General features: G+C 40.4%; 1 long non-coding RNA gene across 1 annotated transcript; it reads left to right on the top strand.

Annotated features, from left to right (window-relative positions):
- The first annotated feature begins 2,820 nt into the window (after positions 1-2,820).
- Positions 2,821-8,836, top strand: LOC134494887 (uncharacterized). Its single transcript, XR_010067717.1, has 2 exons — positions 2,821-3,666; positions 8,673-8,836. It is a non-coding gene; the product is annotated as an uncharacterized LOC134494887 (long non-coding RNA).
- The last annotated feature ends 5,620 nt before the right edge of the window (positions 8,837-14,456 follow it).

The following is a 14,456-nucleotide window of genomic DNA, read 5'->3' as shown; positions in this document are numbered from 1 at the left end:
TATTGCAGGGCACCGGTTTGGCATCCCAACTCCCCGCCCGCCCTCTTTCAATTCAGCTTTACCGAGCCCCGGAAAAGTCCTGCCAGAGGTTGGTTGATCTTCATGCGAGGGGAAAATGTTTATCGCCCCAGGGAGGAGGGGCGGCGGCGGAGGCAGCGGCAGGCGCTCGGGCGAGATGTCGCTGCCTTTCCTCCTTTTTTTCCCCCGTGTTAGTAAACGCGTCCGCCCAGAGCAGCAGTGCGCCGCTGGGCAAGCTGGGTTTTGTGGGCGATGGTTTTGTCCCCCGTCCCCCCACCGTTGAGGATTCCACTCCAACTATTAGGCGCACCGACCGCCGATGTACTTTGGCGAGGGGAGCGAATGTTTGTGTTTTGCCTTTCTTTGGCGCACGAGGGGGATAGAGAGAAGAGGATTGGGCCCGGGGCTCGAGAGAGCCGTCCCATCCCTGCCCGACCCCCTTTCTGGATGGATGCTTCTGAGGAGGAAGATTTCCTCGGTGGCGAAGGTCTTCGGCGACTGACGAGGGCTGGAGAGAGCGAGAAGGGGGCCGCGAGGGAAGGAGGTGCGAGAAAGGAAGGCATCTGCTCCGGAGGGCGTGTGTGCCTCTTAAAATGTTGCGCATTCTTATTTTCCTTAAGAATCCTGGCACCGTTCGTTTCCAGTCAAGTGATTGTAAATATAGCCTGGATGTTGTTTACATGAAACATCCAGAGGGCGGAGCGGAGAGAGGAGGAAGAGGAAGGCGGAGGAGCCTCCCAGGCTGGCAGGGGTGAGTTATCCCAAAAGGAGGAGCTACCAGCTAAGCTGGGGCCGGAGGCTCGGGCGAGCGGTTTGGTATGTGCGCTGGAGGCGAGCGCCTCCCCACCAAGGCTGCCGCTGCCTCTGCTGCCCTCCGCGCCTGCTGTGGTCTGACTGCCTGGCCTGCATTTTGCCCTCCAGGTGGATCTTGGCCTCTTTCTTCTCTCTGACCCCAATCCTCTCAGTTTTGAGCTGCTAAGGCCGGAATGGCTTAGCAGGTTCCCACCAATAAAGCAGCTGCACCTAATTGTTCTCTGGAGTGGGTGTTATTAAAACCTTTTCTGACTTGGTGCCTTCCAGATTTGTGGGCCTGTGGATCCCCAGATTCCTGGCCAGCATGCCAAGAAGGCACCATCGTGTTGGGAAAGGGGGCGGTGCTGCTTGGGAAAGGGTTAGCCTTGCCTTGTTCTTGGTCCTCGTCTCACTTGCAGAGAAGGTCCTGCCCTCCTAGCAGTCCTGCTTGCCTTTTTAAAAAAGGCCTGCTTGCCCCCTTGCCTGGCTTTTGCATCTGCCAAACATAGAGAGAAATCAAGTCATGCTCCTTAAAGTAACCAGGGAAGGACTTAAGCCTGAAGGGATGTTGAAGAAGCATCCTTGCTTCTCAATAATACCTTGAAGAGATCTTAACAAGCCAGGATGAGCAGGACTTTTAAATGCTACCTCTGCCAAAAGTCCTGTGCCTGCACAACTCCTGAATGCATAAGAGGACTCTGGATGTTAAAGCCAATGTCACTGGTATGAGCTGCCCCAACATTCTTGGCATTTTTATTCTTTCAGACCCAATGGAATGTTGGAAGGAAAGTATGCAAATGAACTCAGGATTCTGTCCCTCCACCCATCTGCCTGTCCATCGGCAGGATCACTTTCCCAAAACAGGATGGATGGGACCAAATTTGGGGAAAGCTGGGAAAAGGAAGATCGAGTTTGAAAATGGGCCAGATGGGGTTGGAGGCTGTGGAGAAAAGAAACCCAAATCCCCCAGTGCATTCCTATGGGCGAGGGCATGAGTTTGGAACCTTGCCAGTTGCTCCATTCTTAAGACCCCCTCCTGCCTCCCTGGTCACATGACCCAGAGTGAATTAATATGGCTTGGAAAGAATTCCAGAAGCCATATTCTGCATGCATTTCCTACCTCGTTTTTCTTTCGAATCCAGAAAAATCCAGGAAAGAGATTATGTAAAGAGACTTGGGACTCTGTTCATCCACAGGATAACTCTTGGAAAACAAAACTGGACCAATTTGTTGGCAGGAAAAACCAACAGAGGAACTGTGAGTTTGAATATGGGCTGGATCTGGTCAGAAACTGCAGGTTCCCAATGCATCCCAAAGGGGGAATCAGTTGGGCAGAGGCTCAGAATGTTGTTGGTTCCTTGTTCTAAGCCCCCTTCCTTCCCGGAATGTAGCTATTACTTAAGGCCTTGGAAAGAATTCCAGAAGCCATACTCTTCATGTTTTTCCCTATATTTTGCCATTACAATAACTTTTTACCACTGATCTACCCTAGCTACCTAGTAAATGTATGATTGAGAGGCAATAAGAATCAGTATGTCTCACTGTTTTTTTACCATATCACACGTTCCCCACAATTGAGATGAAGTGCTAATCACCCATTCCAGAATCCACAAAGATTATGCAGATTATACTACTTACAGTAAGCATGACATTTGCTATCCCTGTACAGATTCTAGCCTCTGATTCAAGTTACTGCCAGCCACCTAACTTCCTGTGATGAAATAGGTGAGAAAACCTTACAGATCTTATACACCTTGAGACAGTCCTGGGTTGTGTTAGAATGAGTGGAAATATACTACTTAAACACCAGTGCAGCTAATTTGTCTCACTCAGAGGCTAGGAACAAGGTGGAAGCAATATAATGGAGATATGGCAATACAAAGATGTTGCCAGGCCATGTTTGGCTAAGTGTAAGTAGGGAAAGGACATAAAGTCCTGATATGTTACAGGAAAAAACCTGACATGCTGACTGATCGTAGATATGTTTACTCAGATTTCACTACAGTAAGGTTTATGTTTAGAATTGCAGGCTTAACCATAAACTTGTTTTAATCTGCAGCATCCCCTGTAGTATCTTTCCATCACCCACTGATTTGCTATCACTAGTTCTCACAAGGGAATTTGTTTTTTAGGCTTGAGCTCCTGTACCTCTCATTCTAGAAATTAACTACTATATCTCAACAAGTCTTAGCTGTTTAGATATTTTTAAAAAGATTAATAGCTTTTGTCATTCTGATATTAAAAGTAATGGATGTAAGTGGTCCCCAGAAACATTAACTCAAGAATCCAGTTGACATTTCCATTTTCTCTTCTTGTCTTTCTGTTGCAATTTGTCCTTCTATGCCTGAGAACTTGCATCTTACTATCTTATACAAACTATCTGTATTATCTCCTGTAGTTACAGTTTGCTTTATAACATAGAATTTTTAAAATCGGTCTAGCAAAGTGAAGGGTTGTCCAGGGTCTCCCTTGTCCATAACTTGAAGCAGAATGGCTGCAGTGCTGAGATTGTTAGATCAGTTTTTTGCTTCACAATGATGGAATAGGTTATATTTTAACAAAATATAGGAGTGTTTGTTCTCTCTGGCCAGTAAGTGACAAAAGTCCAGGTCTATGACCTTGATTCCTTCATTGCAGCATCCATGGTTTTGATGGAACTTTTCTGTAAATATAGAGAACAAGTTCTAAATTTATTTGTGGATAAAATTTGACTTCCCTATATTTATTAGTCTTATTTTCCCTTTCCCTCAGTTACCCCCATAGGTAATGAAGAATCAATACAGCTGTGAAGCAACAGAAGATACCATATGCTTTTTTCTGAGGAATGCAGCTTCTAATGTTGCCAGCCTCACATTTGTAAGTATCTTTCTGTAGACTTGTTTGTTTACTGGGCTATGAGGCTTCCCTGGAAAAGGAAATACCAGAATTACTTGCATGTCAACTATGACTGACACATAAGTAATAAGATACTTGGGAGATGCATCAATTAAATTACGTATTTGTTTGGTGCTCTTGACAAGAGAAGTATCATTTAGGATGAATGAGACTTCTGTTGTCACACACAGAATTCTTAACAAACAAATGCTTTAAAAGGTGTAGTTGAAGAGAGTGGAATTTTAAAAAGCAGAAGCTAGCAAGAACATTTTGCAGATAGATGGTGCAATTGAGATTTAGGATATGATGTCTATGATTTTGTGATTGATCAGTGTTTCTTACATTTTGTTTTTTACCTGCAAACAGTGGTCTTTTTAATGCTGCAGTCTAATGCATGCTTGACTTACAGTATATCTGAGTAAACATGCCATAGGTTTGGCTTGTGCAGTGTGGATCTTCAGCGGTTAAGACGTAACCCCCAGTTTGGTTACAGACTTTCCAAAAGTGCTTTATTTCCTTCCAGCAGCTATTGCCTAGTGAGGGAAGGAGGAAAAAAAAACAGATATGGGAAAGGAGAGCAAGAAAAAGAAAACCAAGTAAAAATACAGTACATTAAAAGCAACATATAAATTAAAGAAATCTTAATTGCAGGCTGATATTTAAGACTGAAAGTTTTAAAAATTAAATATGGCCAGAAGGGTTCAAAATATTTTCTTCAAAAGAAAATATACAGTATGGGAGAGATCTAGCTCATTTAAGCTTATAGAAAAATACATTGGCTTTGATTACACTTACTGAATGTCTGTTCTTAGAACAATAACATTGTTATGAGTACATCTGTATTTTTCACCCCTAACTAATTCATCAGCTTCAGATCTATAGATTTTCTTTCTTCCCAGCACCCACAGTGCTTTCAGGTCTTAATATTATTACAAATAGCAGGCATAGGTTGCTAGATTGGGAACACCTTCTACTCAAACCTCACTGAAACGAGTCACTTATTTCAGTAGAGCATGCACACAAGTTCCAAGGGATAGTGCTTCGAATTTTTGGTCAAGGTTGAAGGTAATTCTTAGTAAACATGCTCTGATGCATTTCTGTACTGTAAGTGTAAAAGTTGTTAAGTATAAAGATTGAAAAACTTGATGCTGCTATGGAGAAGGAAGGATCAGTGCTTTTGTGGAAATTTAGAAGAAAGATAAATTATGCATTTAAAGGCAGAGATGGAGTATCCTGTTCAGTCATACTACCTATGTTTTGAAGCAGGGTAGGAAGAGATTGTAGAATTTATAGCTCAAAGCAGTGTAAGGATTGCCTATCATGGCTTTGTGCATATGAATTTAGTCAGAGTAACCACATTATATTTTACTGAGGCAGGACAAAGAGTTTAGGCAAAAGATGTGGTAAGATTTTCACCAAACTTTAAAAAAATAGCTCCCAAATATTCCAAATTAAATTGTTTGAAAGGAAAGAGCCCACCCTCAGGGTATTTTAACAACAGCTGCTGTGGTTACTTTTTAATCTCTCAGAATCACTATAGCAACAATACCAATGATTGCTAATCAAATATTTGAAGGACTTAGATTTGTCTTTGGCACATGCCTCCACACTGGCATATTTAACTATTTATAATAATAACCATTGGGTAGAAACAGAGATGTAGCTACCAATTGTGGGAGGGAATTCTTGGAATTAAACTCTTAAAGTTGACAAGATTGAGAAACACTGTTCTAAGGAGGAATATATGGTTTATAACCTGAGGGGAGAGAAATCTTACTCATCCTTAAACAGATTTCCTGAACTAAATGTCAGACATAACTACCAAATAATATTTTTTTGTGCATGTGCCTTTGAATCAGACTTGACTCCTAGCTCCCTGGGTGTCTGTGGACCAGCTCAGTTAAACCTGCTTCACATGGTTGTTGTTATGGTAGTAAAATGGGGGGAAGGAGCATGGTGTGTGCACCCTTGAGTTTTTGAAGGGAAGGCTGAGTATAAAACTAACAAATAAATAAAAGCATATGTAATGCAAACCCCAGGCCATAGTGACTGGGAATTCTGGCAATTGCTGTCCTAAAACAACTAAGAGGTCACCATGTTCAGAAAGGCTGCGCTGAACCATGATTTAATATTATGTGAATGAGCTCCCCAGTCCTTCAGCATGACTAAATTGAGGACATCAGCAGTTTTCAATTCCACTTTTTAACCAGAAGCAATTTAATGTTACATCTATACCTAGATAAACTATGTATATTAATGTTTGGACTTAAAATGCAAAAGAAAATTTTCATTTTCCATGCAGCCATGCTGAATGAGGATTAGGTAGGCATGGTGTTGGAATCTGAGTGTGTTTTACATAATGTTGATCCGTAACTTCTCAGCATATTATTCAGAATGATGATATTCAGGCTACGGTATGCATAGGGATGTAGCAAGCTGCTTTACACCAAACTATATCACTAATTTATTTACCCTAGCATTATTTGTTCTCAGTGGAATTCTTCAGGCTTTCACACAGGAACCTCCCCCAGCATTATCTGAAGATCCCACCAATTGGATATGGAATTTAATGCATATAAAGAAGTAGGTTACAATGATGTGTTTCATTGTAGAGCAAAAATTTACATCCAGTCCAAGTTGTTGTTGTTTATTCGTTTAGACTCTTCCGACTCTTCATGACTTCATGGACCAGCCCACGCCAGAGCTTCCTGTCGGTCGTCAACACCCCCAGCTCCCCCAGGGACGAGTCCATCACCTCTAGAATATCATCCATCCATCTTGCCCTTGGTCGGCCCCTCTTCCTTTTGCCCTCCACTCTCCCTAGCATCAGCACCTTCTCCAGGGTGTCCTGTCTTCTCATTATGTGGCCAAAGTATTTCAGTTTTGCCTTTAATATCATTCCCTCAAGTGAGCAGTCTGGCTTGATTTCCTGGAGGATGGACTGGTTTGATCTTCTTGCAGTCCAAGGCACTCTCAGAATTTTCCTCCAACACCACAGTTCAAAAGCATCGATCTTCCTTCTCTCAGCCTTCCTTATGGTCCAGCTCTCGCAGCCATATGTTACTATGGGGAACACCATTGCTTTAACTATGCAGACCTTTGTTGTCAGTGTGATGTCTCTGCTCTTAACTATTTTATCGAGATTTGTCATTGCTCTTCTCCCAAGGATTAAGCGTCTTCTGATTTCCTGACTGCAGTCAGCATCTGCAGTAATCTTCGCACCTAGAAATACAAAGTCTTTCACTGCCTCTATATTTTCTCCCTCTATTTGCGAGTCATCAATCAAGCTGGTTGCCATAATCTTGGTTTTTTTGAGGTTTAGCTGCAGGCCAGCTTTTGCACTTTCTTCTTTCACCTTGATCATAAGGCTCCTCAGTTCCTCTTTGCTTTCAGCCATCAAAGTGGTATCATCTGCATGTTTCTTCCAGCGATTTTAACTCCAGCCTTTGATTCCTCAAGCCCAGCATGTCGCATGATGTGTTCTGCGTACAAGTTGAATAGGTAGGGTGAGAGTATACAGCCCTGCCATACTCCTTTCCCAATCTTAAACCGGTCCGTTGTTCCGTGGTCTGTTCTTACTGTTGCTACTTGGTCTAATTTAAACTTTGGAATGCCATTTCTGAGCTGGAGAAAACCATAACCTCATATTGTTATAATTATTTCTATAACATGTCAGCATCTTCTGAAGAATTCTTTCACAAGTTTATATGTACATTCCTAAACAAAAACACTTCTTCATTTAATGAAAAAAAGTATTTTCACAAATGCTAGCCTATGGGGTTTAGGGAGTTACATTTGTCCATGAAATTGAAGCAAGCTTTTTTTGTGAAGTCCAGGTGCAGTTTTGATTCAGCCTCCTTATGATTTGCAGTTAAGATTTGCTAGATTGTTTTGCACAGGTGTCCATTGTGGGAAAAAAAATGAACTGAGTAGTAAAGCTTTCCTCTCAAGCCTAAAAAGCATTGATTAAGGAAGTTCTAAATAAATTTTGTGTGTAGCTTGATGGTTACTGCAGTAAATGATTGCATGAATGTGTGATATAGTTAGGTGATTTGGAGCAATTTAGTATGTTAATTTTTTAGGGTTTTTTTCTATTAATTTTTATTTTTTGTTTCTTTTGGTATTATAACTTCATAACTAATTAATTTGTTTGAAGTGTGTATATTATTTTTCAAGTTGTTTCAGTATATTCGCTGTTTTTTTTTCTTAAAATTGCAATTAAAAATTAGGAAAAAAAATAAGAAGGTTCAAGGTTGTCTTTTCTTGCAGTTCAGTGGTTCAGGTCTAGAATATGAAGCCTTAGAAGTATTTACTGCAGCCTGTACTTCATAAGTAGTTGGTGCACATATATACACATGCATGCATGCATATATACACACACACGAATCTAATGCTCAGGTGAAGGCAGAGGAAAGTATAGTGAAATCAGTTGCATATAGCAACCAGTGAATTTGATCTGTGGAAGAGTATGCTGTGAATCACAGTAGCATGTGGAAGCATCTGGCTGACCTTGGCTGATCTCCCCAAACCTCAGCAGTATGGGACTTGTCTAGTAGTTGGATAAGAAATTTCTAGAAAATCTCAGGACTATAGGCTAGATTGAGATATTAGCTTGGACAAAAAAAGGCAATGGCAAACCTTATCTATTTCGTCAAGAAAATTGCATGAATGTGTCTATCTAGTAGCCAGAAGTCCAGCTTTATTCAAGGGATGGGTTACCTTTATGCTGTGAACTATGCTTCTATGGGACTGCATTTGCTCATAGAGTTAAGCCAGAATTTTTAAACATAGTTTGTTGACTAAATTATAATGAGTTGACTTTCATATGATGCTGAAACGTAATTAATGGTTTAATATGTCACACTAAGCCCAAAACAAATAAACTACAGCATGGTTTAACACATCATAGGAATCTAGCCCATGAGATCTTTTAAAGTGTTTATCACTTTTTTTAAAAAGACATTTGCTTCATTTTTCTTTTGCTGCAGGTTTCAAGTAAGAATGCCCCCTCTTTCGCAATGTATTTTCCAGCTTTTCCATTTTTTGGCAGCAAAATATGCCTAGACGTCTAACAAATATAAGAAGGTGAGTGAAGATATGGAGAGCATACAATTGTGAATGATTTGTAGAGGAATAAGAGAACATTAACTTCTGCTGACCTACTTCTTCTCTAGCATAGACAACAGAATATTCTTTGCATTTAAGCTAGTATATTAGAGAGCTTCTATAGTTTATAGCTCATGAATATCTAGAGAAGCTCAAATTTCCTAGTGACATATTTTGTCAATGAGTTTATTTCTTTTTGGTGGTAGTCTAGTGGTTAAGGTGTTACACTAAGACTGGGGAGATCCAGGTTCAGGTCCACCTTCAATAGTGTAAACTCACTGAGTGACTTTGGGTCAGTCAGTTTCTTTTGGCACAATTTACTTCACAGATAACCATGAGAATAAAATGAAGATTTCCACATAAGCCACCTTGAATTTCTGGAGAAAATATGGGATATAGCTTTAACAGATGCATACATAAATGCAGATTAAAACTTGCTGGCCTTCAAACTCATGAATTATCCCTTTACTTGAGAGAATGAATGGCAAAAGCCTTAGTAACAAATAAGTTGACAAATATCCATCATGGCATTGGTTTGCCAAGTGCAGGGTAAGCAGATGACACTTTTTTAAAAAATGACAAAAGTATATCATATAGGGCATCAAAATAAAAGGATAAATAAATGAGTTATTGGTAGAGAAAATAACTAGCTAGGAACAGAATAGTTTAATGTGGCTTTGCTAATTTGGATGAGCTGTGTCAGTGTTCTTCAACCTCAGCAACTTTAAGTTGTGTGAACTTCAACTCCTAGAATTCCCTAGCCAGCATGCATGTTGTCTGGGGAATTCTGGGAGTTGAAGTCCACACATCTTAAAGTTGCTGAGGTTGATGAACCCTGGGTTATGTGATAGAAAACTCATCCCAAAAGTAGCAACAACTGAAGAGGGTCCAGACAATTGTTATATTCCAAAGCAATCAGGTTACAGTGAGTCACTGGTCTCCTGCCCCCAGGTGACCAAGTATGCACAGATTTTATATAGAACGAGACAACCCACGACCAGTTGGGTCACCATTTCAGAGATATTTGCTTACCTAAACAGATCAACAGAATGACCACAGGCGGGCAGAAAAGCAGTGGGAGCGACTTCTGACTTCCTGCCGGCTTCCCCATTGACTTTGCTTGTGGGAAGCTGGCAGGGAGCGTCAGAAATCATGATCACATGACTGCAGCTGGCCGCGGTGGTACAGCAGCAGCCGCAACTTTGCCAATATGACTGGTGTGAAGCTCCTTGACGTTTCAATTATGTGGGAGTAATGGGTCCTGGATTTTGTACGCATTCTTTAAGTTAGCCAATTTAAGGTACCTTCACTCAAAACTGTTGTGCTATGATGCACCATTTCAGCTAACTGAAGGTTACAAACAGACAGGAGAGTTTTGGTATAATATAGATGTTGATCAAAGGCTATTCAAGCAAGCATATACACTAGCAGAAGATCCCAAATCCAGAAAGAATTGCTTTACAACTGATAAGGAAACAAGGTAACCACAAAGGGAGAGATGGGGCATCCTTCATGGTGTGAAATCATTATAGAAACATTCCTAGAAAGAAAACATAGTAGATATGTATGTATGTATGTATGTATGTTAAGCCAAGTTATTGTTGGTTATCCTGATCGTTACTCTAGCAGGCTGACCCTGTGCCTAACAGCATTTGTCCTTCAGTCCTTTCAAGGTGTGAACTCTATAATCAGTTAGTCATTATTAGGCTATCAATCAGCCCTAAGGCCAGATACAATAAAATATCTAATAGTAGAACTGTTACATACATACATTCATTCATTCATACACATACTTAACAGAAAAACAAGTATAATGGGATCTAAAAAAATAATAGGTAAAATAAAACAGAATAAAAATAGTATTATAAGAAATTCCAAACTGAATTATTGGTGCAATGTATTATACAGACAGTAGCACAAAACTGGGAGATTTGGGAAGATATTTTTGAGTCCTTGTCTGAAAGAAGTAACATTAAGTAGAAATCACACCCCCTACCCAGAAATTTCTTCAAGGTTAGATAAATTAAGATCTGTCTAGAGTCCTTATATAGGGAGCAGCATTGTAGCCTGTGGCCTAGAGTTTCTATTGAACCATCAGTACATGGACATAACCAAAGATACATAGGAGTACTCTTAAAATATCCAAAAAGTACTGCTGAGGGCAAGGCATCCAACCTAGCTAAGATGAAGGCCTTATGAAATTTCAGAAATGTAATGGATGAGAAATAGGAGGCTGGAGTGAACCCTTTTGGAAGAATATGATAACTATTGGGGTGTGACACCTTGCTTAAATTTGTTTGGAAATATATATCCCAAATTTGTTGTCTGAGGGCAATTCTAGCATTATCAAAACCCAATGAGCACAAACTTTCCATAGAGAAACCTAGTAAATGAATTTTATCTAGGGCTTTTTTAAGCCATGATGATTTAAACTGATCTCTAACAGGGCCTATAGGGAGTAGGCTTAACTTTAGCCAAAAGGCAATAAGAAGAAACCATGCTCTGGCATCCAACGAGACTATATCTGTCTCTACACATAAGATGGCATTTTGGATACTTTTTGAAACCATCAGTATGGCTCAAATAAACTTATGTTGATTAGTTTAAAGAACGTTAAGCTTTGCAAAAGAGCAAATTTGGGAGCCATAAAGAACCTGAGAAGCTACCTTAGCTTGGAAAACCTTGCAAGCTGCAGGGATATAATGGGCTCCTTTTGAACGGTAAAATCTTATGGTAGCTATAGAGGTATACTGTGCGACACTTGCCTGGTTAAAAAAAAAAGAGCATTCCAGGACAGAGAAGCATGGAACTGCGCTCCAAGATATTTATAGGTGTGCACCTGCTCAATCTGAGTCCCGTTTATTCGCCATTTGTGAATTTTATGACAACATCAGGCAAACACTAAAATTTTGGATTTCTGATAGTTTATTGATAGCTTTTGCTCTGTACAGAATAGAGCTAGTGCCCTAAGTGCTTTCCTCATTCCCACCTGTGGAGTAGACATAATAACTACATCATCAACAAACAGTAGTACTGGAATTGCATGATCAGCTAAAATAGGAAGGTGATGGGCTGAAACAGCAAGCACTTGGATGATTGAATTTAAATATAGATTAAAAAGTGGAGCTAATATGTAACCTTGTCTTACACCTCTGTAAGTTGGGACTGCTTTAGATAAATGTCCCCAAGGAGTACATCTAATTCTCAGATATTTGAGTAAAGTGATTGAATAAGTAGGAGCAGCCTTTTATCAATAGTAGACTGTCTCAGATTGTCCCACAGTCTCTCCCTTGATATTAGGTCAAAAGCTGACTTAAAATCAACAAAGGTTGCAAAAAGGGTTAGGCACAGATTGGCACAGTAATAATTCCATTCCTGAATAGAAGACACAGCAAAGACCTTACAAAGCAATTTGGTCTAGTGGTTAAGGTGTTGGGCTGGAAGCCAGGAGACGGTGAGTTCTAGTCCTGTCTTAGGCATGAAAGCTGGCTGGGTGACCTTGGGCCAGTCACTCTCTCAGCCCAACTCACCTCACAGGGCTGCTGTTGTGGGGAAAACAGGAGGAGGAAGGAGTATTAGGTATGTTCCCCACCTTGAGTTATTTATAAAAATAATAAAGGCAGGATGAAAATTAAATAAATTAAGTTAAATATTCATTCAAGTAAGCATAAGCATGATTATACAATTGACTCCATCTAACTCTCTACAGCTGCTGGTTGTCAGATATCAGAGAAATCTAATTTCCAGGTGTATTTACATGTGCTTTAATGAGAGCAATGTATAGATGGAATCAATCTTCTTTGCATTGGACAGCACAAATACAAATCCTATTGATTGATTATGTGCCATCAAGTCATTGTCGACTCTTAGCAACCACATAAATAGATTTTCTCCATAATGATCTGTCCCTAACGTGGCCCTTCAGCCTTTCCAACGATGCATGAATCACCACTGTAACTGAGTCCATCCACCTTCCAGGTGGTCATCCTCTTCTTGCCTTTCCTTCCACCAGTGTTAGAACCTTCTCCAGAGAGCTAGGTCTTCGCATAATGTGACTGAAGTAGGATAATTTGAGCCGGTCATTTGTGCCTCAAGTGAGAACTCTGGTTTGGTTTTTTTGATGATCCATTTGTTTGTTTTCTTGGCCGTCCATCTGAAGATTTGACCTTAGGTTGTGTGTAAGTGCCCATGTCCCCATAGTTGATCTCTGTCTGAACAGAATATTTTGCCCCACCAATAGTATGGGAAGAGAAGTAAGGGAAATCCCTGCCTTGAGTTTACACATGTTGATTTTGCTTGGAGCTTTTACATGGCTGTCTCCTTTTGCACTAATATGGGCTTTGGGGAAGTACACATGAGTTTACGCAAGTAGGATAGCTAAATCCTGCCAGCTACTAATTAACCAATTCAGTGGTTCTCTCTGTCTTTTGTGTAACTTTTTTAAAGGTTGAGCATTTTTCAGATAAGTTTTCATATCATTAGTGCCCTCTTGTGGTTTTCTAAAAAAAATATGCATTGTGTATGATAGGAATGTAGTACTGTGTTTTATACATATTTTCTTGACACTGACAATTTTAGACTTTCTCACAGTGCCCAAACTCAGATGCTCAATTCTTCTTTGTTAAGATGACTGAGAAGATCCTGAAGGGGGGCTGAAAATGAAGCCATAAGATTCAGTTGTGTTAAATATTAATCTGCTCTTAACAACATTTTGAAATTTGTGAAGAGAAGATCTGATTCTTCATCAGAGTCATTAATATGAATGTCAGTAGTCATGTTTTATTTCAATGTTGTGCAACCATGTGCTGCTTCCACCATTTTCCATGTACTCAACTGCACTGTCTTCAACATTCATTGTTTACCTAATTCAGGGATGGACAGATTTTTCATCTCAATGCTTGGTGTATATTTCATTTTTTAAAAATTTAGATCAAAAAATGTGCTGCCTTCTTATTTGTTTTTCTATTTATAACCCAACTTTCTATACAAGCAATGACTCGAAGCAGTTAACCATAATTATAATATAAAATACAAAATGTTAAATGTAATTCCATAGCTTGGGGTAAAGTCCTTTCCAGTGTACCAGAGAAGGGTTCCTCTAAGTAAGGGCCTCTTGTGGGCCTTAGCTCCCAGAAGGGTTGGTAATGGGACAGATGGTCCCTCAGTATAGTAGTCAGATCTCAAACTATTTAGGATTTTAATACCAATACCTTAAACTGTATCAAGTAAGTGTACTGATACCTTAAATCAGGGGTCCCCAACCCCCGGACTGGTACTGGTCTGTGGCCTGTTAGGAACCGGGCCACACAGCAGGAGGTGAGCGATGGGTGAGCGAGCAAATTTACAGCCTGAGTGTTTACAGCCGCTCCCCATCGCTCACATTATGGCCTGAGCTCCGCCTCCTGTCAGAGAAAGCAAGCCCATTGGCTGCTATCTCCAAATGGCGCAAAGAAAAAAGAATAAAAGGTTGGGAAAAAGAGGAAGTGCTTGAATCATTCCGAAACCATCCCCCCCGGTCTGTGGAAAAATTGTCTTCCACAAAACCGGTCCCTGGTGCCAAAAAGGTTGGGAACCGCTGCCTTAAATTGTACAAAGTAAGTAGCCACCAATACAGGCATTATATGAACCCTATTTTTATTCCAGGTAGCAGCCTAGCTGCCATATTT

This window comes from Candoia aspera, chromosome 3, assembly GCF_035149785.1.
Source record: "Candoia aspera isolate rCanAsp1 chromosome 3, rCanAsp1.hap2, whole genome shotgun sequence".
NCBI classification, from domain to species: domain Eukaryota; kingdom Metazoa; phylum Chordata; class Lepidosauria; order Squamata; family Boidae; genus Candoia; species Candoia aspera.
This window is presented reverse-complemented; position numbering and strand designations above follow the sequence as displayed.